The 27,413-nt window shown below is 46.1% G+C and overlaps 1 protein-coding gene across 4 annotated transcripts in view; it reads left to right on the top strand.

Annotated features, from left to right (window-relative positions):
* NCOA7 (nuclear receptor coactivator 7) overlaps positions 1-27,413 on the top strand; it is a 1,232,944-nt gene that overhangs the window by 648,914 nt on the left and 556,617 nt on the right. Inside the window, exon 1 of one of the 4 annotated variants that reach the window (XM_069607510.1) lies at positions 6,032-6,307. The exons of the other annotated variants lie outside the window; for them this stretch is intronic. The gene's annotated coding sequence lies outside the window, so the exon portion shown is untranslated. Of the gene's footprint in view, positions 1-6,031; positions 6,308-27,413 lie in introns of those variants that run through there. 4 annotated transcript variants of the gene reach the window in all.

Here is a 27,413-nt window from a genome sequence, read left to right as displayed (position 1 = left end):
GAATATTACAGTGTGCTTTCACAACAAATGTGGAAGTCTGGGAGCAGGGGGGCACCTCTGTATGATTTGAAGTTGGGCCTCTCTGGGCTGTTTGGAAAGAAACTGCAGGGAGACAGTAAAGACAAATGGCGCTGTAAGGCCTCTCTCGCAGGGTAAAAAAAGGGAGGGGGAATAGGGTCTAGATGCATATAGACATTTGGGCCAAATGTGGCTGGACAATAGTAATGCGCAAGTATCACAAAGTAAAGTACCTTTGGCGTACTGCTGGGGTCAGGCTGCAGTTCTCTGTATGCGATGCATACTCGCAGTATCTATACCATGCTGGTGGATTAAGTTGTGTTGAGTGACTGCGATTTGCTATCTCGTGCAGTCAAAAATTGTAAAAGGTTATCATGAAGGCACTGTCCTGACGGCAGAATCATGTGCCGAGCTCGATAGTGCAAGGGAAAGCAGATTTTCTTACCTGATATTTCATGTCGGCTTTCCTGTAAAATCAAGACACCGTCTTAATGAGACCAGGCAGAGTCAGGCACGTAATCCTAACTATACACACCTGCCACTTGTGAACACTCCCTGTCAGGATAAAAGGTGGTGCGCCCAAGCACACTCTGAACGAGGCTGGGTACGAGAAGGAGCAGCTCTTTCATGGCTGATGCCAACCAGGCCATGGAAGTTGGAAGGCCAAGGGGGTGATCGGCAGTTGCGAAGAACGAGACAGAGCCAGGCGAGAATTCCACACTTTCAGGAATACATAAGCATTCCAAGATTGAAGCGAGTGAGCGGAAAGGAGAAACCTTCAAGGTGCTTCAAAGCGGCCTGCTACACTTCCCGGTGAATGACGGAATTGCGGAGGAGCAGAGGAGGCATTAGTAACGGCCTTGACTGCTACATGAAAGACGTTGAAGAGAGAAGCCCAATCAACATGACCGGGAAGTTATCGAAGGCAACAAAAGCCTGGTTTGTGTTAAAAGCAAAATTAACTTTAACCAAAAGTTGAAGGTTGCACGTGTGCCGATAAAACGTGTAATGGAAAGGACAATTGCTGAATGATGAATAAAGTATACAAAGTAACAGAGTGGTCCTGCTAGGCGGAATCGCACATTCGAAAGTCTCAATGAAATGTTTTGTGTTGAATTGTATTAAACAGGAACTGAAGGCAAGAAAGTATCTGCGATCCTGAGCAAAAGTTGAATAGGTGAAAAGCAAAGTATGTGAACTCTGAATATGCCGAGAGGGCAAAGTATATGAACTTTGAAAGAGATGTGAACTTTGAAATATGCCAAGAGGGCAAAGTAAAGAGAATAAGAAACTACAAATGCCACAAAGTATTGGTGTTGCGTATGAACTTCGAAAGAGGCCAAGTGGGCAAAGTAAAGAGAATAGGAAACTACAAATACCAAGAAGTATTGGTGTTGCATATACAATTTGAAAGAGGCCAAGAAGGCAAAGTAAAGAGAATAAGAAACTACAAGTACCAGGAAGCATTGTGAGATGAGGAAGATTGTTGATTATTGAAATGTTTAAACAGAGGTCGAAGTCGTCATGCAGAGGTCTAGAGGTCTACGTAAAAGCCATGCAGTTTTGAAAGTCTTCGACAGTAAAGAGGTATAAAGACATGCTCGAGTCGGCAGAGGGAAGCCTGTGCTGAGCTGTGGCAAAGTGAAAGTTAAGTGTGAAAGAACATAGGGAAGGGAATCCCGCACAAAGAGAAAGACAGGCTCGAGCCTGGCGCAGGGAAGCCTGTAAAGTTAAATGTGAAGGAAAGTGGGGAAGGGAACCCCCACAAAGAGAAGGACAGGCTCAAGCCTGGTGGAGGTAAGTCTCTGCTGAACTGTGAGAAAGTAAAGAGGTGAATGTGAAAAGAGAGGCAGGCTCGAGCCCGGGCAGCCGGTGTTGAATTGTGGCAAAGTAAAAGTAAAGAATAGAACTGTGTGTTTATGAGAAGGCAGACGAAGCCTAAGGAATTGATTGAACTGCCAAAAGCTGAAGCCCAAGCATGAACTGTTGAATTGTACCAGTAATCCAGAGTGCCATTCACCTATCCTTTTTAAGAAACTCTTGAGACCGTCTTCGTGAACGTGAGGAAGGGAGTTGTTACCTAAGCCATTCTGACATTTCTTTTAAGACACTATTTTTCCTTTTGTATTCCCTTAACACATTTGTCAATTGAGAAGGAGGGCAAGGTTAGGTTTCTTTAGTATATGGCTTCTTTTTATTTTAACTAGACTCACTTAGGCTTTTTTTGTATTTTTTTTTTAATGGTCGAGACTACTCCCATTCTAGAATTAAGGCCAGTTAGGAATTCTACCAACCCAACCAAAACACCAAAATAAAGGTTTTCGAAACATGTATCTATTGTGTCTGTGTCTACTATCGATACCATGGCTTCCTTAGAAGAGGAAGACAGCCTATTTAAGACAATACTTCTAGATTCCTTTCCATTATACCTTTGGGAGTAAGGATGGTGTTTATCCTGAAATACTTTGAAGGGTCTATCTGTGGGAAAGGCTTGTTCAGGTTTTGTAGTACTTATACCCAGAGCCACAGATTTTATGTGTGGTTCAGATATATAAAAAGACAGTAAGCGATTACCTGCTTTGGCAATTTAGAAAGATGTTTACTTTCAAAGGACACATGCCGTCTCTCATCCCACGGGATGTCCACACCATCCCCGGCCTTGTCTCCTCCCAGGTGATACTCCCACAAGGTCAGTATCAGGGAGCGTCTGCCTTTCCCTGGCCACCTGGGAGGAGACTTTAGGCAGGGGTTCAGTGAGGGATCCGTAGAATTCATCACACCCTTTCCACTCTGGGTTTCTTTCAGTCTTCCTCCTCTCTGGGATACTCGACCTCCTCTTGCTCCCCATTCTGGGGTCCGCTCAGCTTCTCCCCACTCAGGGGCTTCTCTCCTTCTCACTCCCCACTCTGGGGTTCTTTCACTCTCTCCCCACTCTAGGGCTTTCCTCCTTATCACTCCCCACTGTGGGGTTCTTTCAATCTCTCCCCCTCTGGGGCTTTCCTCTTTCTCACTCCCCACTCTGGGGTTCTCTCTTTGCTCTCTCCATTCCGGAGTTTCTATCGCCTCGCTGAGGCTTTCCTCTTTCTCACTTCCCACTCCAAGATTTCTTTGTTCAATCTCCACCACTGGGCTTTCTTCCTCCTTACTCCGCATTCTCGGTTTTGTTTATTTCTCCCTCCCACCCTGCTCTGGGGCTCTTCCCTCTCTTTCTTGCACTTCCGCCCACCTCCCTCTACAGAGGTCACTGCTTACCTGACTGCAGTGAGCAGTGCTCAATAGTAGGGACATTGCATTGTGCCGGTCCTCCTCTTGTAGCGGAGCCGCTTATGTGACTCTTCAACGGGGGTCCACGTCAGTGTTCAGTGCTTTTTCTCTCCTGCTCGCTCAATGCAGGAACGTGTGAGCGTTTTTCCGGCTGTGTTTTGTTTCAGCCCCCTGAGGTACTTTGTCCTTGTTCTTGCCACCTCTCATGGCTTCTCCGGCCGCTCATATGCTGGGCCTCACTTCACTCTTCCAGTGCACATTACTTGCTTGCATGCCTGCACGCCAGCACTGGGGTTCACTCTCTCTCTTGCCAGCCACATCCTCTGTGACCTCCTCAGCATGGTTAAACTCTGTTGGACCCACATAGGCTCTTTTCTGATTGGTTCTTCGAGAGACGCTTATCCAGTGGGCAAGTCTGATCCCTTCTCTCCGGTCTTATTTGGGGATTGGGCATAGGTAGGGTTATCCAGTGGGCAAGTCTGATCCCTTCTCTGCGGTCTTATTTGGGGATTGGGCATAGTTAGGGTCAGAAGCCGATTCAGTCATGTTTAAAGAGTGAATGTGGTTATCATATAAACTAGCCCTTGTATGCCCCATAAAGGGGTTAGTGTCTGGGGAGGGTGATAGTGACTTGTTCCCCTGTCTGGGTTTTCCTGTGTCCTAAGCGGGAGTTACCTTCAAAGGGATCCCACTTACCCTGTCCTGTAGGGGGTGTTAAGCATAGCAGGATTCACCTCCCTATTCCCAAAGGGGTGGCTCCCTATTGGTGAGAGTTGGAGAGGTGACAATCACCCTGGATTTATTATAGAATGTTCTGGTTTGTGAGGTATGTATGGGTGAGTGACTGATGTGTAAATGAATATGAATGTGACTGGAGAATGCACTATCAATGTTTCTGGTGGACGTATGAGTGATTGTGAGAGAAGATGTATGGGTTAGTGACTGCTGGGTGAATGGTTATGAATGTGATTGTGGATTGTGTGTGAATGTTGTGTGGGTGTGCATGTGGAGAATGCAGAGGGAGTGAATGGGAGAGAAGGTGTATGGGTGAGTGACTGGTAGGTGAATGGGTATGAATGCAATACTGGGTGTGTGTGAGGCGCTGGGGTACCACGGTACACTGGATCATGGTTGACATTTACTTAAAATGACATGCCGTGTTTTACTGCCATTTTTGGGCAAAGCCAACTTGGTGAGCATTATTACATAGCCAGATTGCCATTTTGTGGCAGCAATCTAGCCATTTCTTTCTGTCATGAAATTTTGTGCTGGGCATCCATGATAAAGCAAGCTTGATAAGTGTAGTTACGTGACTAGACTGGCATTTTGGTGCAGTCACTCTAGCCATTTCTAACTGTGGCATGACATTTTTTTACTGCCCCTTTATGATAAAGCAAGCATGATATGATGTGACATGTATAGCGCACCTATACACAAGTTTTTCACGATAAGTGTTATTAGGTGGCTAGACTAAGTCTAGCCATTGCTTATTGTAGCATGACATGTTTTTACTGGGCGTATATGGTAAAGCAGTCATGGTAAGTGTTCTTTTTGTGTCTAGACTGGTCTACATTGGAGCCAATTTGGATATGTTTTCTTATTGTGGCATGGCATTTTTAATGGCAAAGCCAACTGAAGTATGTTCTTACGTTGGGGTACTGGCATATATTGGCCGGGCCAGTTTGGACATGTTTTCTTATAGTATAATTACTGCCATTATGCACAAAGCAAGCATGGATATGTTCTTATATGGGAACACTGGCATTTATTGGTGCAGCCATCATGGACATTTATGGGCACAGCCATTATCAAAATGCTGTCTTATATTGTGGGGAAAGGCATAACAATGGATTGGTAAATGCTCCTGTGCACTGTTGGTGACTTGCATCTAATCGATTTTTTCATGCGTTACCAGTGCTGGACATGCATATGTTTTACTGTGGGTTCCCACCACTGGCGGTTGGTGGGGGAGGAAGCCGTCAGCGGTTGGGATTGCGGGGGTGGGCAGTCGGTTGATAGGGGATTGTTCTCGCACCACCCCATATCAATATTTGCATTGCAGAAGGTTAAACGCGATGAACACTTAGAAAATAACCCACCGAGGATTATTACTTATAACTTTGCATGCAAAATGCAGCTCTTTTAAACTTAAAAGGTAGATTACAACAATCCCGTTTTCCTGCATAGTACAATCTTAACAAGCGATTTTTCAGACACCTCCAATCAGGCGCTGGAACGGTTTTGCGGCAAAACATGATTCTAACATTCTCGGTTTGAATCTAAGCTTCAGAACCTTTTGTCAAACCACCGTATGCAGCTGATGAAATCAACACTTTTTTGTTTGTAATTGATAATACTAAAAACATTTTAGTGGTATAAAAAAGCCACATCAATCGTGTGAAGATGTGCAATCTGGGAGACTTTGTCTCTCCCAAAATGTACTTGCACCGATTCCATAGACGGATCGAATGTAGTGCTTGTCCAGCATTGCCTGCCTTTGAATCTAATTACACTAGCAACGCATACAAACAGCAGTCTTTGCCTCCGAAATTGTATTAGGTATGAGCTGACAGAGGAGCGGGAAAGTCCTGCCAAGTGACCTCGAAGCGTGAGTCGGGTCGGCTACGTGCAAGCGTGCTGCAGGGGAGCTTGTTTTTAAATGGAAGCAGTAGGTTTTTTTTTCTTTTTTTTTTGGTGCGAGGAAAACATTCACTTCCGTTCAAGCAGCTGGAGATGTTCGCCCTAGAGTGTATCCCCGGATTAGACGATTTCTACAATGAGTGTCCAGTAGCCGAGGCGGAGTCGAGCTTGCCCGAGGCCGCCTCCGAAGCTGCCGGCGATGATGGCGAGGAGGCGGCCTCCGGGGGTGCAGAGGCTCTTCCCGGTGTCCATCCCCGAACTGCCTGCAGCGACATACCTGTGAGGCCGCAGCCCAGGAGGCTCTCACTGGAAGCCGCGGCCTCCCCTTCCAAGAAATGCTACTTCTGGTCTCTCGATTGCCGGCACCAGCTTTACCTATGGAGCGGTACGATCCCTTTCTAAAAGCATAACCCTGTCTTGCCTGCATTTTGCTATGGGACGTGTAGTACACACAGGGTTCCATGTGATCACCGCACACTGAGGAAATACTTGCCAGCTGTCAATAGCAAATAACATTTACGCTGACTCTTAATATTATAGTAAACTGTTAACATTATATACACCTGTGATCCTTTATAGACTCCGAGGAGGTTCAGCATTGTCTCGGAAATTAGTTGCTAAAATGGCGTATCGCAATCAGCCAGTCCTTTTTTTTTTCGTTGAAGATTGCTTTGCACTCTGGAACTTGTATTTTTTGTTTTCGTCATATTAGCGATAGGTCTTCAAGTGACAGCCATGTTATGCTAAGGTTCTCAGACAAGACATGTCATAGGGGCCACTTGCGCACTGGGAGAAGTGGACGTTGTTGCGACTTTTATGCTTCATCTTTGCCAGACGTTATGAAGCCAGCAGCTATAGCGACAGGATCAGCTCCTGGATTTTTATGTGGGTGGTCCAGTTTTGCAATTAAGGGGGCTCAATTTCCAGTGGGTGTAGAAGTAGCTTTAACAAAGCGCTGGCGTTGGGCTGGGGTTTCCCCGGATCTGTGATCCAACAAAAAGTCTTCAGATCCGTAAAAATGTGCACACCTTAATTGGTTAAGTGTGCAGAAGCCTGAATTCAAACCCAGTGTTAACATCTGATTGGGGTGCTTGGGGAAATTGCTTGTTAGGTTTACAATCTACATGAAATGTTTAAACCATTTTTGATATTGTGCTCTAGCACCTTGAAGCGTCTAATGTGCTAGATGGTAATTAATCTCAGACCCAAATAACCGGACAGACTAAAAGAATATGGCAAAGTGCTCATTTAATATCAGCATAAAATAAAGTAGGGCAATCTGGCGAACAGCAAACTGTAGTCCACATTCATGTCAATTTTGATTAAACAAAGGCTTAATACCTCGATATGCGCCAGCTATGACATCATCCTACATGGCAAACTTTCAAACCTATTTAAGGGAGGGATTGGTTAAGGAAACATATCTGCCTATTTATCATATAAGTATTAGCAATATTACTGGATGCCCCTTGAACCACCTCTAAATACGTATAATGCAGATTATAGCAGAATAACAGCAGCAGGTTGGCGTGTTCAACGCTGTATATATGTAGACCCTCTGTTCGGTTGGCATTCTCTCCCAACCTTGAACTTTCGGCTCGTTAGCAGCACGTAAGCAAAACAAAACTCTAGTGCAGAGAGCAAGGTCCGGCTACTACCCACTTGTCCAATTTGTCCATCATCTCTATCATTGGTCAGGCCCCAAGCCAAGGCTTATTCTTTATAGTTGACCTTGCAGCCTGATCTCTGTTCTGCGACTTTTAAGGTAGTGTAGGTACAACATTATCGTCGCTTGGAGCTTAATGAATAGCCCTTGTTTCGACTTCAGAATCACGTGTGATGAGACCACAATTTTGTCAATTTCAATTTTTTTATTTCCTGCTATTTGATTTAATTAGGCTGGGTGTCATTACTCTTCTTGGCTTCTGGAGACTTGCTCTATCGTGCATAGAATGTTCACATCTTTGATTGTCCAATACTTGGCACTTGTAGATGTTTTCTTCTTCACTTATACATGGCTTATCTGCTTGACTCCCTTTGTGCCCTGCAATTAGTCCTTGCTGTGGCATTCTTGATCCCAGGCTAATGGACTCCTGTGTTCCTCACACAAAACTGTTTTTCCAGCATCCCTGGTCTGTCTTTGAGGTTGCTCGATTGGTTTCAACACGAGTCCGGCGTCCATCTTTTTCTAATGGCCGCCTTAGCCACGCTTTGTTTTCTTCTGCAACAAGCTTATATATGTCTCAACCTTGCATTTCTGCATACATTCACTTCAGCTCGCCTCACTTATTTGTTTGGTGCATATGATTTCTTAGTATTCGATTACATGTTTTTCCCATTACTTCATTTACGCTAGGGGTAGATACGATCTTGCTGTAACCTCCTCTATCTACCCCTCCTTGCACTGAAACTAAGTCATTATCTTGCAACAGCGCCCCAATGCCTCTGGGCTGTGTGGCGCTTAACAAATGTAAAAAAATAAAAATAAAAATAAATAAAATAAATCTTTATTCTTTAAGTATTTGCATATTGTTTCAGTGTGTCTTCGTGTCTTTCCTTTATGATGTCACTCTGCCCTCGTCCGACTTCACTTCTAGCTCTTTGATGTCCGATGGTGTGTGCAGACATCCTTCCACTCTTTCAGTGCAAGAGCACATTCGATACGGTTGCCTGAGTGCATATCATCTCTCATACACTCGATGCGGTATTGGGATGATACCTCGTTTCCCGAATAAGGCTCTTCTCCTGCTGTTCCAATATGATGGAGGTGAGGGCACGGGAGCTAGGGATGACGTGTCCACCTGCTCCTCTACAATTTTAAGTTGTGCACTTTTTATGTTTTGTCTGTAATATTATAGGAAATGCTCATCTTCAGTTATTTGTGATTCATCTTCTGAGAGGCAAGTGTTTATTGGAGGGGTGAGAACAATGGGGAGGGGAAAAATCATGCCACCCCCTCCTGTTACTGGTGGGATCCTTCTGTGAATCATTTCTATTTCCAGCACTGCCTAAATATCCAGGAGTTACATAATAGTTACCAAACGAGACCCAGGGTACGCATAAACAGTATGAGGTTATCAAATCAATGTTGATCAGTTTGAACCATGAAACGTTCTGGCAGGGCAGGCTAGGCTACCACACAGTGAAAGATGCATTCTGTTTAGGTCTAAAGCCCACTGGTAAGTACACCTGAGAAAAAGAGCTGAAAGGGGTCCATACTCTCCATACTAGCCTCAAAGTTTTCAAGCAGGGCCTCATTTGGAGCAACTCTGTGAAATGTAGCTTGCTTTATTCCTTTTGCAAGCCACCCACATCCAGACATATACACTGTCACTTGGGGAGACCAAAATGAAACCAAGACGCAATGGCAAAGCCAACGATTTGGGCTTTTGAGCAGGCATGACATAGGCATTTGCCAGACACTGCCATCAGGGTACCACTTGGCTGTAAGATTGGAACAGTTAGAAAGTGTTGCAAGTACCTGAGCATATGATGTAAATGCCAAAATTGTTTGATTTGGACAGGACGTTTGTGCAAGGAACATATGCAACGACTAGCCTATTGCTTCTAAATCTGTCTGAACATGCGCATTAAGAGATTTTTATTAACGGGAGCTCATTTATGGAAGCAATTAAGTCAGCACTCAAAATAATGATTAGAAAGAACCATCAGCAGGTCGTATACCGCACAATGGTGTTATTTTGTGATATAGTTATATCAAAGAGTTTCTAAGTGGGTATGTTTTGGCAGGGTGGAGCAGAAAGTAGGTGGAAATGTTACAGGGATCAACATGGCCCTGTGTGCAGGGGTAAATGACCAAAACACCCATAGGCTGTGTCCGTCCTAGCATCCCATTTCCTACCTATCTGTTCCATTTCAATAGTTCTAGCTTACACCAAGTAGCCAAAAATGAAAAAGGAGTGTTGTAAGTCGTTGAATCAGTCATAACCACTGGCACTGCTCTAGTGAGCCTTACGTACCATTGTTTGCACATCCGGTTTTGGCCCTGCCACTAATGTGAGCTCCCTGCCCAAACTGCTGGAACACAAGGCCTAAACATTCAAGCAATGGGTTCCAGTGCAGAAGGCAGATGGACAAGCAGCTGAGATTGAACTGCCCCTTTTGGTGTAAGCGAATCTGCAATTGGCTTGTCATCTTTTTCATTGGCACAGACCTAATAAAGAATTATGGCATGGGAGGCTGCCCAGAAAATGATAGTGGTAGTGAATAATTCAATGACTTGCATCAATCACTTTTTGATCTACTACACACTGCCCTTCAGAATTACGTTTTTCTTACTACCAATCGTATTTCCTCACTTCTGCTGGTCTTTAAACCAGCAGAGTATATACTTTGTAATTTGTAAGGCACCTCAGTTGGTTTGTTTATTTGTATTGCGCACCAGACCCAAAGGTAACGGGGCACATTGGATAAGACATTTTACAGCTTAGTTACACATCAATGAATACAAAACAAGTAGGTACAGTATATACAGTTGGGTACAGAGTAAAACAGTAACATCGTAGTTAAGCAGAGAATTCCGCGGTGGTCAAAGAAACAGTTCACAGGAATCATAAGATTCATGTGGGCAATTTACAAAGGATTGGAGATTTATTTACAATAGTCACATCTAGTGTGGGCAATTACTGGTCATTCTCTCTAAACCAATCGGTGAGCTTCTGTTGGAAGTGTGAGTACTTTTGGTCCATTCGCAATAAGGGTGGTAAGGCGTTCCAAAGTTGCGCTGCCTGGACCGGGAAGCCGCAACCCCCTACTCTAGAGAGTCTGAATCTCGGGACTGTCTGGCAGTTATTATTAGCAGATCTGGTAGGTTTTACAGAGGATTTTCTGGTGAATCTCTCTAAGGTAGCTGGGCGCAAAATTGTTCAAGCATTTATATGCGAGTGATGCAGTTTTCAGCCGGATTTTGTCATGGGTAGATAACCAGTTATTTTGTCTTCTGGTCTCAGAGATATGTTCTCTATGAGGTATTCCGAGGGCCGCCCTCAGGGCATTGTTCTGGGGGAATTGAATTTTCTTGATAATTTGCTTGTTGCCTTCCATGTAAAGGGAGTTGCAGAAGTCCGAAAGTATAAGAGCTCTGGCCAGGGTAATACAACTGCTATTAGACGGGGAAAGGTTTACCGGCCCTAATCAATTTGCAGGTATATGCAGTGGCGGAGGCATCGCGTTTACCTGTTTGGTGAATGAAAGGGTCAAGTCGAGGTAGAAACCCAGGGTTTTTACTTCGTTGGTGACAATAATTATGTTGTCGATGTAGAAGGTAGAATATTTGGGTCCCAGTTTTTTAAGGGTGGAGGTAGTGCCCAGGATAATAAGCTCAGTCTTATCATCATTCAGGCATAGACCATGTGCAGCCATCCATTCCTGGATGATGAGATACCCCATGTTCACCAAGGCCAAATCCTTATAATCCCAAGTAAGTGGTAGGAGAATCGGGGTATCTTCTGCATATTTAGTGTAGGTGATACCAAGAAGGTCCACTGGAAAGGTCTCTTTTCTAGGGGAGGCCAGGGAGTGGCTTTGCATGGGCTGGCGCGAGTCGGCTAATGCGAAGCAGCAAATAGCTAAACTGGGGACTAAAACATATCTCCCTCTTCACCCACCCCTCACATATTTTAAGGGACATGTCCAGGACTATAGACATAGACAGGCAGACAGACAGACAGTCTCTGCAGCAATTTCAGTTTAATCGTGCATAATAACAGCAACGCAGTGATCAGCCTTTTTTCTGCAATTAAGCAGTGTTATGTTTAGAATAGGAGTTATGTTCCAAGCAGGAGGGAGCAGGGGGAAGCACAAAAAAGCTGCCTTTCCCTGCAGTCCTGGAAGGTTGCTCCATGTTTCAAAAAGTTAGGGAAAGATGGAGATTTTAGCTAAAAGGAGAGTAACCCAGGGACGTCATTTCACCAAAATGCCTGGTTTAGCGGAAGTGACATCACACGACCCTGTACTCTGTTGACATCACAGTAAGTGATGTTATCTGACCACGCCCCAAAGTGACGTCATGGAAAGCGATGGAGCACCCCTTGACAAAACAGGAAGGGGCATCACATAGCATTATTTCTACACTATGAAAAATATGGTTACAGTGTCACTGTAAAGTGAAATTTATTGCATACAAGAATGGATCACTATATGTATCATTAATATCAGTGCTTTTAGGCCCATATTACCAAATTACTTTGAATGCAAGCAGACGTCCAAGGCCAAACGATAATGATGTGTTATTGTATAGCGCTTAAGCGCTTCATGTAGAACAAATATACATACAATTTCAACCAACCTGTGTTGGTGCTCATTTATCAACCTCAGCAGGAAGAAAGGCTGAGTTGACCTTGCTGGGAGTCGAACCTGCAACCTGCAGATGACACACACATTGCAGCAGCGATTCCTCTACCCACAGAGCTATCTTACCAGCTATAGCTACCAGAAAACCAGCCACTCCAGAAACAAAGAGCCATATGCTGCTGACCACAGTCAAGGAGCCTCAAAAAAAGAAAAAACATGTATTTTTCTATTTATTTTAGTTGCGACCCCTGGCAACCCCAAATGACGTCACTGGAGTAACCTTGTACCCTTTAGTTCCTGTTCACTTTGACCTTTGTCTACAACAAATTAAATGTCCAGGCCCACCTCCCCAATCCGAGTCAATGTTTAGTCCTGTGGCCTGGTCCTTAGTTGAACTGCGAAGGCTTTTCAACTGACGTTGTGAGTGAGCCAGCCATCACTTTAGTTACGTGGGAGATTTAACACCAGAACGAGTGAGATCCTTCCCCCACGCCTCACACCACCCCCATTGACTTCCATTGGAGGAAAGTACATTTTTGGTTGGAAGAAAGTGAAAAGAATATCAAACGTTCTAGGCTGGAAGTTAGGTAGTCTACTGTGAAAAACGATCGAGTTGCTTGGTCTGTCATGCATGCATGCCAGCATGCCCCATTTTGGTTGGGAGAAACTAATTTAGGCAATTTTCTTAATTTGCATTCTGGGACTTGTAGTCCTGGATCTCACTATTTCAAACTCGGGACTACAAGTAAAGTTCCAGAATGCAAAGGTCAAACTAGAACTTAATTAGCCTCTCTGGACTGGATTGGGGCATGTTTGCATGTATGGTCGTGGGCTGCAAGTTTTTCTTCAATGCAGTCTTCTTTGGGAAGACATCTAGCTTCCATGAGGCATTCTGAATAACCATCCTATTTAGACATGGGAAATGTTGCCTCCGAAATATAATCTTCTGTGCTCATGTAGGCACACCTTTTGAAAGATGACATATTCCTAGTTACCCAATTGCCGCCTCATGTCACGTCTCCATGTTGCCTTTTTTGCTATGACTGCGAATTGCTGAGTCTCAAATAGTGTGCATAATTTTCCACTCTGAAGTTAATCCTTGATCTGCACTAGATAAAGTTTCTAGGTAATATGGAACCTTAGGCAAACATCTAAAATGTGCCACAGCCCCCCCCCCACACACATGCATGCTGCATTCCAATACTGCCAACTCCATTCCTGCAAAAAGGTACTCTTAACGTCCTGCTCAAGACCAGTTACACTTTTGCCTCGGGCACAAATATGGCACAATCGAAGGAGTAAATATTTGGGTTGGAGGAGATGACGGAATCACTTGTCAAGGGTCATGCTCAAAGTAGACCCCCATCCCCACCTTCCACATGCCACAAAATATAATTTGCAATACCCTTCTGTTTTGAAAGTATGATGACCCACAAGTGATGCCATTAGTGAGCCAAACTACAATTCAGCTGTGAACCACAAAAATTGGCAACATTATATTTGAAAAGTACTGTAGTCCATTACCCTGAACATGAGAGGCTTATTGTGCATTTCAGCCTCAAAATTACCTGACCATCCATCTCGCCAGGTTTCACTCACCAGGACCTCAATTTGTGCCATCACTTTTATATAATGGTGTACTAAACTTCAGCCAGAATACTTCCTGGAACACTCACTTGAAGGCGAAGTCCACTTTCTATGATTTGCTATCTCCTCTCTGTTTGAGAGAGGGCCAATCGCAGAGAGTGGAACTACCAGGGCAAATCTACAGCAGTTAATAAGACATTATTGGCTTGGCGGGAAAAGGTGCCTTATTGTCAAAATCAGACATTAAATCGGCATTTCCAATTATTGCCAGTAAACCCAGATGATTACCATTTCCAAGTGGGGTGTGGGGGATTTTACTTTGACAAATGTATGCCAATGGGATGTTCGGTGTCATGTTCCTACTTCGAGACATTCTGTAAATTTCTAGAATGAGGAACAAAAAGGGAATGCAAGGGAGCGCAGGTGATGCATTACCTGGGCGATTTCTTATGGGCACGGTGGGATCAGATCAGCGCAGAAGCGCTCTACAGGCATTTCAGGTGGCCGGGCACTGGGAGTACCATTAGCAGAGGAGAAAACGGAAGGGCCACCGACATCACTATGCTTCCTGGGCATTGAGATTGACTCTGAAAAGGGTTGTACCCGCTACCTAAGGAGAAGGTTAGGAATTTCAGGGAGGCAGTGGCTACTTGCTTGCGGGTGACTTGGGTCAGCTTCAGAGTTTGGTGGGGCAGTTGAACTTCACCCTGCGGATCATCCCCACGAGTAGGCCTTTTTCAGGGCGATTGCTGGGGCCATGTCAGGGTTGACCAAAACACACCATCACACGAGGCTGTTCAGAGAATTAAAGGATGACCTGGGTGTTAGGAAAGATTTCGTAATTGTAGGTAATTTTCCTTCCATGTGGCAACCCCTAAACTTTTTGCTGTTGTTTTCACCTTGTTCTTGACTTTGCCAGAGAAGTGCAGCCTTCTGCCGCACTCCTCTGGGCTTTCGCTCTTTTCTTACGGGGAAACTGACATGCCCTTAAGACAGTCAGTACCGGGGAACGCTGTTTCCCATAGTTTCTTTTATCATGTTGCGGCTTTAGTGCAACATGACACAAGAGGGCACTGTAAGCTAAGTTACAGCTCTCTTGGGCCTCTAGCCTTCTACGGGCCCTAGATACTCTTCTAGGATGGTATTTTGATCGGTGCAAGTCATTCAGGGACTGGAATGGTGGCAGCGATCGATTTGTGTATTTTGAGCTCCTTTTGGCGTTCGGAGCGCGTTTTTCGCGCTGAACCCAAAATGGTGGCCTGGTTCCCAAAATGGCCAGACCACGAGGCTCCTTTGTCCTGTCCACTGACCGTCTTGCTCCCTTCACCTTCCCCAGGTCGAGCGACCCGGGGCCTTCCGTATTTGGGCATGTACTTTCCCGCGAAACGTGGTTGCTTTTGCAGGCTTCTACATGTCGTTTGTGTGCCTCCAGGGTGTGGGCTGGGATGTCTGGTCCCAATACACATCCTGGGTGCCAGAGAGTCTAGGGTGGTGTGAATGCCTGGGACCACTGTGGTCCGTGATTGGTCCACGTATGGTGTGTGTGTTGATGAGCGGATCTCCCATTGGCTCCCCTCCGTTTTGGCGCAAAGGGAACCGTGGATAAGAGGGGGCTGGAAACACCACTACCATGTCGATCTCCTGAGTTCTCACGAACGAAGGAATACAGGAGCCAAGTATCCTGCAACCAAGAGGCTGGACCGAGGAATCGCTGGTGACCCGCTGAAGGAATCCTCCTTTGCACTGCTGTCGTCCTGTGAAACCCTTTCCTCCTTTGATCGAACCAGAAGGCCTGTACTGGTGCTTCGACCTTTGGAATAGCAGGAACAGCTATTCCCGGCGACTTCATCATCTCCTGCCAAGTAAGCCTTCGGAAGCGTCTCTGGGCCATCCAGTTGACTGACCAGCTTACAAGGGAGTCCTGCTCTGTAACCGCCGCCAGGTTGTGTTGTATCCCGAGTCCTTGTCACTCTCCCACGCTTCGTGCACTTGGCGTTCCCAGGTCTGAAGGGAGGAGTGTACATTTGGCTCGGATACACACGGCCGCTCCGTTGCCCTGCGGTGGTGACAAAACTGTGCAGGTTTCTTCGATTGGGACGTCTTTTTGCTCTACACGACGACGAGGCATTTCCCGACTCTTCTGAACCTGCCAGCTGCTGAAACTAACGTGGAGAAGCCTGGGTCTGCTTGCATCGGGGACCGGTGAGTAGTATAGCTAGGATCTGGTCGCCCTCCTGCAGTAGCCCATTGCTTTTCCCCGCTGTGTAAAAACAGCACCCTTTTGTCCGTACTCGCGCTCTGCTTCTGCTCGCTGTGGAGGCTGCGCTTGAGTCGCGGAACCTGTTCTTCTGTTGTGCACTAACCCGAACTGCCTGACTTCCTCCGAAGAGCTTCTCCTTTTGCCCGTTGGCACCAGCGTGTGCAGGTACTTTGAGCACAAGGCTCCACTCTTCGCAGGGCTCGGACTTCCATCTAGTTAGGTGCCTCTGAAGGCGAACTGAGTCTAAAGCATTATCGCACTGCCTGTTTTCCTTCCCTTGCAGGTGGACTACACATTTCGTGCCTCTAATGCTTGAGACTGTCGTATTTGTATATATATTGTGTTGATATGGTATGTGTTGGCTTAGTATTGTGATATTGTGATTTTCTCGCTACGGTCATTATTTTAAAGGCCTTAAAATAAATGTGTATCTATTTTTGATATAACAACTGTTTGGAGTAGTTTGTAAGCGCTCTTGCTTTGTGTGCTCATTGCGGGCTTTCAGTCACCCTCACCCCTCTTGAGACCTAGTCTTGACCGCCGCGATCGCTACCTTGATTGGTCTGGCTCGTCCAGAGGTTACCCTGTTCCAAGTAATTAGGTTGGCCTTCTGAACTTCTGCGCCACCAGGACAGAGTTCAGAAATCCGTCTTAACACTGGGGATCTGGGACGCGTTTCTGGAGAAATTCAACAGGGTGTTGGTATGGCCGGCTGAGACAAAAAGCAGTGAGCAGTTGGGCCTCTACACTGATGCAGCGGGCATCGTGCGCTTTGGGGCCATTTTGGGGGACAAATGGCGCGGACAGCGGTTGCCTGACAGTTGGGTCGACAGTGGACTGACCAGGAGCATAAGATTTTCGGAATTGTTTCCCTTAGTGGTGGCAGTAGAGATTTGGGGGGGTGGAACTAAAGGACAGGGATGTAGTGTTCTGGTCGGACAGCATGTCGGTGGTTTGCTCCATTAACAGTCAAAAGGTGGCATGTCCTATGGTTTTACGATTACTATAAGAGATTGGTATTGGCATGTCTAGAGAACAATGTGCGCTTTCAGGCAAAACATGTGCCAAGTATATACAATAACACGGCTGACGCCTTGGCATTTGCAGCAGCCAATAATTCAATGACTTACTGGCTGCTGCTGCCTTCCCAGGCAATATTTTGCTGGCAGTGTTTTAATCCTGGAGCGTCCCTAAAATAAATCTTTGGAGACTTTCCATAAGTAAAATACATTGTGCACTTCAGTGAAGGTGGTGTTTACACAACGTTACACCACTTGTACAAAATGTATTTTGCTCATGGAGAGTCTGCAAGGATTTCCTTCGGAGACGCTCACTGAGCAAAATACATTCAGCAATCTGCACACTAGTGAAGGTGGCATTTACTTACCTTAAACAGAACACGTTATGTGAATGCCACTGTCACTGATGTGCAGAATGTGTTTCCAGAACGTGCCTCCAGCAGTATATTGAACTTAATACTGCCCAGGGCAATTTGGCTTTAGCAGCATATAATATACCGCTTGAGACATGTTATGTAAATGGTGTGGCCTTTTTTCTATGGCAACATGTACATTTTCTGATCAGATTAATGATTAAACCAATCAGAAAATGCACATGTATCCAAAGTAAAATGCTGCTCCATTTCCATAACCTGTCTCAAGCAGTAGATTAAACTTTCTTTTGTAGCAACTGGGCAGGAACCACACTTTGCCCCCATTGTGTACTATTCGGCTCTCTATTTGGCTTCAAACAAAAAAACGGGGGGTTGTTGCTGTGCCAGAGGAGAAGGACTTGGTTAGATAATTATGATAACCACTCAATGTCAACCTCTATCTGTCCAGAACTTGAATTTATGTTCTGGAGTGGAAATATTTATTTCTTTATTTGAAACCAAAGGTATTCAAACCTATTGACTAAGAGAACGAACCAACACAAAGACTGGAATATGAAATCATTCTATATTCAATTCAGTGAACGGAGTAAGTAAACATGTGTATTTCACAAAAACTAAAAACATCAAACATTCAAAGACATATTCGTAATAAATAAAGTATATTATTGCCATACAGTTGTTCTGTGTTGATGAAGGAAATATCATATATTGATTCAAAAACAATACAAACGTCAGTTCTTATTATTTGGCTTCAGTCAAACACTTGGGTCAACTATTCATAATTCGGCTGGATTGTAGTTTCACTGTTCGTTGCACCCCTACTTCTGTATCTGTTTGTCCCATCTCATTCCTTGTCTGACTCTCAACTATATTCCTCCCAGTGTCAGTCCTTCAACTCTTCCTGTTTCTTTCTAACCTCCTTCAACCCTCTCATTCTCTTATGACCTCTGTTTTTCTCTCGCCACTAATAGTCACTTTTCCGCACAGCTCAATTAATTTTTTACTATCCACCCCCGCTTACTTCCAACCCAACCCTCTTCGTTGGGTGTAGTTCCCCACTCTCCATATTTCTATCGCTTGATTTTTACTTTTTTCCCATTGATCCCTCCCACCCTTGTATTTCCTTCTTTTTCAATATCCTCTGCTAACCCAACAGTCGCAACATATGCCATTGTTTTCTTTCAGACAGGCCTCTTCCACCTTTGTTCATTTATTGCTGTTCATATTTCATTCCCTTAATCACTCCCTCTGTCTACTGCCCTCTCTATCTTGGTTGCCTCCTATTGCTTTTTCTCCCGTTTTTACTGTATCCTGACATTCTGATGGCATTCTCCCTGTATCACTTATTTTTCATTATTCCCCTCTGCCTGCCTTGTTTTTCTTTGAATCCCCCTCTTTCCTTATTTCTTACACATCTCCTATCTTGCTAATGAGACACTTGCTTTGCTCTTATTCTTCGTCTTTTGCCTCCCCACTTCTTTCTTCAGAGATGTTTAAGTCCACATTGGATTTTGCAACAGTGTTTGCTTCAGTGACTTCCAACCGACCACAATCCCTCCACCGTCGGCCCACATTTTTGTTATTCACCTTTAATTATGTTGTTGTATGTATTACATTCTACTGCATAATATAGCAATCCTTAAACACAGCTCATTCCAGTGGCTACATTGACTGATGTGGAGCACCAGGCATTAGATTTAATTCTGGCTCTCACTTCACCAAATGCTTTGATCTTGGGTGAATCACATTTCTATCATCAAAGATTTTGATCTTTTGTGGCTGTATCAATATTTGCTGACTGGAAGATGATTGCTCTAGAGACTTTCAAGTTGTGTGGGGTGATAGTGTAATTTATTCTGTAATATTAGCACTGCACACAGTGCAGAGCCCCCTTACCTGTGCCATTTGGTTTTTCCAATTCTCATGCCTTTTTCCATTTCCCATTGTCCTTCACCTCCACTGCCCTTGAGATTAAAACTGCTGTAGATCACACTGAAGGCGCAGACGCATTTAAAAACGTTTGCACAGGCAGCAAGATATACCGTATTGCACTTTTGACTGCTTTGTTTTGAGACTGATAATAAGATTGTTTCTATTATCCTTAGGTAATCAAATTTCAGTGACCATAGCCTTTGTCAGTCATTGAACTATTTTATGCATGTTAAAGAATTTAATAGGTTGAATTTTTGATTTGTTTATATGTATTTTGTTCATTACAATTAGTGTTTATATTATGTCTTTATAATATTCCAAAAGGTTTATTTCAAACAAAAGCACAAGTAATAAAAGAATTGTAAACAAAATGAAATTGCATTTTCTTGGGGAAGGGTCCTTCACCATTCTATTGTTCTAACCACTGTACATCTCACCATTCTGGGGAAGTTGAACACTTCTGCCACATTGAGTGACCTAAGGGAGTGATATATATTTGGTTTAAAACATTGAAGTAATCCTGGGTTGCATCTTGAAAGCTACCATTAGACCATTGTGACAAATCCAGGGAATTCATCCCCTCTCCCTAAGTGGGAGCCCCCCTCCTTTTGGGACTAGGAAGATGAGCCTGCTAACTTAACCATACCCCTAAGGGACGGGGAAAGCTGGATCCCACTGGGGGTGACCTCCAGTGACCCCTTTGCAGACAGTAGGTCCGATAGAAGGGATTTCAGTAATTTGTCTGAGAGAGCACGAGAGAAGTAGAAAAAAAACAAAATGATCCCGGATACACCGCCCCCGAGTGGTGAGGAGTACTGCGGCAGAGCCCATGAAGCACTCTGAGCCCTGCAGGAACCGGCTGGCCCTGATGATACAACTTGAAATAGTCATCACAGAAGAGGCAGAACACATGCATATTAAGATGCCAATATCCAGCCATGACGGGAGCCAGAAGAATGAACGGGGGATCTCTGCCCGGGACACAATGCCGGAAAGGAATCCAAGAGCTTCTGCGCGCTCTGCACTCCCAGCTCCTCCTGAGGAGCAGCACACCGTAAATAACTCATGGTGGCAACTGTAAAGACAGACACAAGTGATCACAGTTCAAGGGTGTTAATCGAACTTTATAATACATGAGATAAACACCTAAGCTAAACCTTAATCTAAGATGGGAGCAAGCTACGACCATCAAATAATAATAAGGCAGTGCTAGTGGTATCTTGTCAAATAAAAAGGGCGTACACTAAAAAAAACAAAAAAAAAACTATTGCCAATCCTTACCACTACGTTACAAAAAAGAGTGTTGGTTAAGTCATCCAACAATTTTTTGTTACTTTGTACAGCTTGTTGCAGTGTAAAATGCTCATTATTAAATAGGTTGTCAAAGCAGTAAACCTGACCATACCTTTTGCTGGTCTAATTTGCATGTTCTCTAGTGGCATTCGTTGAAATGCTACCCATGATTGCTTCAAGGTTTTAAATGACATGCAATGCATTATACAGCTTCTTTAACCCTTTAAGTGCGATGGGTTTTTCCCCCAGTGCCATGGCCTTTTTTGGTTATTTCGGTATGTCGCCATTCAATGCCTTTTAACTTTTTTGTTACATGAGATATCTTGGCCACATTAGGCCCCTTGTTTTCCCACATGTAGGCAGTCGTAACGCCAATCAGGAATCCTAGGTTGCTGTAGGGTGGTGAGAGAAAATAACCAAAAAGGGCAAAAATGTTGTGTTTTTTTTTAAAAATGCCAATAAAATGATGTATAAAGAAGCCTGTGGTTTTTTCCTTGTAAGAGCTAGGAACAAATGGTCTGCTGTGCTGAGTTCCCCAATTTCCTGGCTTTCAAGAACAGGTTGAGTGGAAACGAAAAAAACATTATTTCGATGTGGTTATCAACCGTTTTGTGAGAGGTAGGCGATTTTGGCAGTTTTTGCCAATTGGACATGCGTGGACGGAATGGAAGAAAACGGTAGCAAAGCCCAATTGGAGGACGGAAAGGCATGCATTTCTGAAAAGTAGACACAATTTCAATTTTTGGAAGGGGTGATTTGCGCAGGTCGGGCCCCAACTAGGCAGGGAAAAATGCCATAGTTTGCGGGGAAAAGCATGAAAATGACTGAAAAAGGTATGTGGTGGACATGGTTGGCTTGGTACGTCAATGGCTATTATGAATTTTGAGAAAAACGGTGCTCTGCTGCATTCCCCCGACTCTTGCATTTTTTTGTAGTGTTTCACAAAACAAGCAATACAACAAGCCAAACACTGAGCCATGGCACACAGGAGTTTTATGCTTACGGCCTGAACAGACGTACATAGCATGTGTAAATCAGGAAAACCAATGTGGAGAGGAACGGCAAGCATACATTTTTTGGAAAGAGCACAGGCAGACCTTTTCAAGGGTAGGTGACTTGTGCAGGTTACAAAAGTGTATGGTGCCTAAAGCAGCGACTAAATGTAGGGCACATTTGGGAAATGAAAGGGTTGTGTGACAAAGGGCACCAGCAAATGGATCGAAACGTTATGAAAACCACAAACACAACAAATGTCATACTTTCCCAAGTTCCCACACTTGTCCCGATGAAAACGATACCTCACTTGTGTGGGTGCACCTACTTGGGCGCCAAGGGGAACTGTGCGGAAAATGTTTTCTTTTCGCCACATTTCGGACTTTGCCGTGTGGGCAACCTGCAGATTTGGGCCTAGGGTGTCGAAGTCAGCAAAGAAACCAGGGAACCCCATGCATTTCTGAAAAGAAGACGCCCATGGGAATCCAAAGATGTCGGACTTGCGCAAATCTCCCCTGAATGTATTACCCACAAGCCCCGCCAAAGACACACCTGGGAGATGGGTGCCCAAGGCCAGGGATATTACTGCCTACTTTGCTGGAGCTCTGGCTGGCCTGCGTTACAGCTTCTCCCCACCAGGGAGTCCGGCAGTGTGCCAATACCTCCCCGAAGGGAAAAGCTGTAAGGCAGCCTAGCTGCAACTCCAGGACGGTTAGAGGTGATGTCCCCGGCCTTGGACATCCATGCACCATGAGGATGTGCCATCCCCTAAGCACAGCAGCAGCTCCAGGGTTCCCCGGCAGGATCCCCATTCCTCCCTGGAGGTGACACCTATAACGTAGCATAGCCAGAGCTGCAGCCTGGGCTTGCAGACGGACAACCCACATGGGAGGCATCCGCTCCCAGGGAAACACCAATGTTCTGCTGGCATGGGGGGCAATTTGTGGCCTGCCCCTGCAATTATGTCCCAGCCCACCAAAATATCTGCCCAGATGGCCCATTCCCACCCACACCACCAACAATCCAGCTCCAGTCTCACGCACCCCACTGACAGTGGGCCCTAACCATAGAATAATAAAAAAACAGTACTCGCATAACGTTGCAGCTGCTCGCATAGAAAAAGCTGTAAACAAAACAAAAAACATGTGTTACCTACGGTCACACCAGCAAAAACAAATCAATACTTTCCAAGAATGCCCCTGTTGCAAGCCATCCCTGGTGGTCTACTGAACCTCACCCCCCCCCCCCAGTGATAACCGATTTGCCCCTTCCTACGGGCAGATATCTGCCCCCAGGGAGGGCTGCATGAGGTGCCCCCCCACACTCCATTTGGGGTGGGGGAGAAGCCCACACCAAAACGTGGGACAGGCCCCCAATGGATGGGGAAGTAGGGTTTGGGCACCCTGGGCCCAGATTGGCACACCAATGTGTACCTCTGCGCCAAGGCAAGTTTGGTAAACAAAAAAAATTGAAAATCTGCCCTTTAGGGGGGCTGAGGGGCACCCTAAACTGCCAGGTAATTTTCTAAAGTAATGGGGGAGGGGGTGACCCTCTCCCACCCCCACACCAAATGCAGGAGGGGGCATCTCATTCAGCCCCCCTTGGGGGCAGATAAGAGGGGGGTTCTCATGCAACCCTCCCTGGGGTTACATGCCCCTTCCTAAGAGCAGATAACTGCCCCCAGGGAGGGCGCATTGACATGAACCCAAGTCCATTTTGGGTAGGGGGTCAACCGCTTTCCATTAAAAAAAAAAAAAAAATCCTGGTGGTCCAAACCCCCCCCCCATCTGCCCCCAGGGGTCTCCATACATGAGGCCCCATGCTTTGGGGCCTCGGGGGATGGGGGAGCGCTTACCTAGTAAGCAGCCCCCCCCCCACTTTCAAAAGGCATCCCTGGTGTGTAGTGGCATTGCTGCCCAGGGATCGAGCGCCCTGCACCCGATCCGGGAGCAGCAATGCTTAAACAAATGGTGTCGTTGGAAAGGGGAGAATCTCCCCTTTCCAACAACACCTGCCTTGATCTTCGGCTTGAAATACAGCCGAAGATCAAGGCAGAGTAAGGTGGAGACTCGCCTTGTGTTTTCACCGCGGCAGCCATTTTCGGCTGCTGCTGTGAAAGTACTTTAACTTTCATGTCGGCGTGCATTACGCACGCTGGAGTGAAACTGAAAGTAATTCAGCCCCCTGCAGTGAGGGGGGACCTCCCCCTCACATAGCCCGGGGGTTGGATTACAGTTTTGAGCGATCCAGGGAACGCTCAAAACAGAGTACTAAAAAGGACGAGCTATCTAGTCCTTGGCACTACAGAGGTAATGTCAAGGACGAGATATCTCGTCCTTGGCACTGAAGGGGTTAATGTCTTGGGCCATTGACCTCTCTTTGTGCAAGAAGATATGCAGAAAAATCACATGTCAAACTTTGCAGAGATCATAATTGTTCTGGTTGGGCCATACCGCTGTCTGGAGTTTTTCGTCATACCGCTCATGTTCATGAGTAGTTTCTCATAGCACATGCCAGAAAATAAGATGTTGATGACTGCTGGAAGGTCTGCAATTATTTCACATGCCTTGAACTCCTCTGACATCTGCCACTTCCTGGAAGAACTGGACCTCGATGTCCTCGGTATTACCAAGACATAGTTCACAGCCAGCTCTGTCGCAAGCTTTGACAATCTCCTCCCTGATGGCTACAAGATCCTCTCCGCACCCAGATCCACTCCGTCCGGTGGGGTTGTAGCCCTTATCTTTCCTGAGTGGATTCCTGCATCTATCATTCCCACGCAGACATACTGCTATTTCGAATGCCTTGTCTGCAGACTTTCTCTCTCTCTCCTACCCACTCTTACTGTGGCTAGTCTCTACCGGCCCCCTTGTCAGATCACCTAATTTCTCTGAGTGGGCAGTCTTCTCCTCCTCCCTCCTGACATCTACCACTCAACTCCTCCTTCTTGGTGACATCAGTATCCATCTAGACTCTCCTTGCTCCTCCTCTGTACTCTTCCGTGACTTCTGTGATTCCCTCTCCCTTTCTAACCTCCCCTCTGGCCCGACTCACTCTGCAGTGCACACACTTGATGTCTTGATCTCCTCTGACGTCCCCCTCTCCATCCCTCTGACCACTCCCCTCTCCTCCCATCTCTCCCTCTCTACCCCCCAGGCCAAGCCAACCCCAACACTGCCACCTACCTTATCTGACATCCGGCCCATGAATCGTGTCTCATTGAGGCTTTTGCCACCGCCGCCTTTTCTGCCCCCCCACCCTCCAGCCCCCTCCACCTCTGGCTGACTCACATACTGACACAGCGCTGTCTATGCTCTACTCTTCCATTTCCGATACTCTTGATGCTCTTGCCCCTGTCATGAGGATCCGTTTGAAGCCCAAAGCCAAATGCAATTCTTGGTATGACTCTGACCTAGCTACACTTAAACAGAAGTGTGGGGTGGCTGAGAGGAAATGGGGGTGCTTCTTGTTCATCCTCTGACAAACTGGTCTGTCGCCTGCTCCAAAGGCAATACCGACCCTCTGTCCACACTAAGAAGAGAGTCCACATCCAAGCTTGTGTCTCTGCAACCAAACTCTTTAAAATCTGCAAGGAACTGGCCAACCCTGTTGCGGTCTCTACCTCTCCTGTCGCCTCCCAGGCCCTTTGCACGGCCCTTTCCTCGTACTTCATCTCAAAACCCCAGGACACTTCCCCCTCTCCTTCTGTGAACTCTGGCCCTCGTACAGCCACCCTCCCACCATCTTTCTCGTCCTTTCCTTTTTTCCCCCGACAAGGTCTCTAGACCAGTCCAATCTTTGAAAGTCTTGTCAAAACAGGTTTGTACCTTCCAAAACCAACAAGGACCACATTGACACCCACGCTCCTGCCCTGCCTGATTTCTCACACGCCTTCCCCTCCGTCTGAAGCTCTCGCTTGCGCACCCTCTTCTCAAGAAACCCACAGCTGACCTTTCTGGCCCGGCAAACTATTGACCAATCTCCATCACTCCTTTTCTGGGCAAACTCTTGGAAAAGCTGGCCATCTCGCAGCTTAACCCCCACTCTGATTCTGTTGGTTATCTCCATGGCCATCAGCCTTGCTTTAGAGCAGCCAGAAGCACAAACTGCTCTCCTGAACATCCGTGAAGATCTGCTCTCCAACCTTGACTCTAACTTCCCCTCTGTCCTCATCCTACTCAATCTCTCTTCTGCCTTTGACACGGTCAACCATACCATCCTGCTCAACCGTCTGTGACAACCTGAGTATCACGGATCAGGCACTGGCCTGTCTTACCTCTTTCCTCTCTGATCTACCATCCCAGGTCCAACTTGGGTCCTTGCTTTCATCTATCTCCCTTTCTACTTGATGTGTTCCCCAGTGGTCTAACCTCTCACCCTGGCTTTTCAACCAATACCTGGCAACTCTCGCCCACTGCATTGCTATTTTCTTCTCCAATTTTCAGTGCTATGCTGATGACATTCGACACATTTTCAGGCTTCACTCGGCCACATCTTCTCCTTCTCTCATCTATGATTGCCCATCAACCATTCGGGATTGGTGTGCTGCCTATGAGTTCTACCTGAATGCCAGCAAGACGGAGATCCTCCTCATCGGCACACCTTCACCCTCCTTTCCTGTCGCTCTTCGGCTGCCTCCCTTTGGCCCTCCTCCTACCCCCACCTGCGAGGCTAAGAACCTTTGGGTCATCTTGGACTCCACGCTTTCCTTCTCTGCCCACATCTCTGATGTCTCTAAAAAGTCAAACTTCCTACTGCACTTCCTCAGAGGTATTCTGCCTTTCCTCTCCATACCCCAGAAGCTCACTGTCTCTTCAGCCCTGGTTCTCTCTAGGTTGGGTTACTGCAACAGCCTCTTTCTAAATCTACCTGCTTCTAGTCTCCGCTGTTGCAACTTATCCAGAACAGAACTGCAAGACTTGTCCTGGGCCCCAAGCCCTGATATCATATCTCTCCAGCCCTGAAATCTCTCAACTGCCTCCCAGTGGCTGCAAGGATTAAATTCAAGACCCTTTGCATTGTCCACAAGGCTTTCTGGGGCCTGGGCCCAAAATACCTTCAGCCGTCCCTCTGTAAATACCTTCCCTCCCGAGCTCTTCGCTCCTCCAACACTAACTCCCTCCGGGCAGGCGTTTTTCAAAGAAACAAGCTGGGGTAGCTCTCTCTTTGGCTGTGGCCTCCCTCTGGAACAGCATCCCTGCCACTCTGAAACTTGAGGAGAACCATCTCTGGTTTCTGAAGCACCTTCAGACCTTCCTCTTTGCTTCTGCCTTTTCTCCTCCTCTCCCTTGCTGATCTGTTCTGTCTCGGCATCATGCACCTGGTCACCCTGCCACCCACCCGCACTGCCTCCTGGCAATCCCTTGCACTGTGGTCTGTATCTGTAATCGTACAGTCCTCTCCACCCCCCTGTTTTCTGCACTTATCAGATGTACCCTGTCTGTTGCCTTAAACCTAGCACTTGCCACTCACTTGCTGGCTGCACTACCACTGTTTGTTGCTTTTATGTTTTATTTATTTGTATTCCTTTTGCTCAGCACTTTCCAGCCCCCCTCCCCGATCAACCTTCCCCTTCCCCTTTCCCTCTCCCATGCACTTACGAGTTCTCAATGTCACTGGGCTTGGTAAGATCATTGTTTTGTACTCCCTTGCCTCGCCGCGCTCTGAAACACTTGTGTACGACCGCGATACAAATAAAATATCAATATCAAAAGTTCATGT

Source organism: Ambystoma mexicanum, chromosome 4q (assembly GCF_040938575.1).
Source record: "Ambystoma mexicanum isolate Mex_15411 chromosome 4q, UKY_AmexF1_1, whole genome shotgun sequence".
NCBI lineage: Eukaryota > Metazoa > Chordata > Amphibia > Caudata > Ambystomatidae > Ambystoma > Ambystoma mexicanum.
This window is presented reverse-complemented; position numbering and strand designations above follow the sequence as displayed.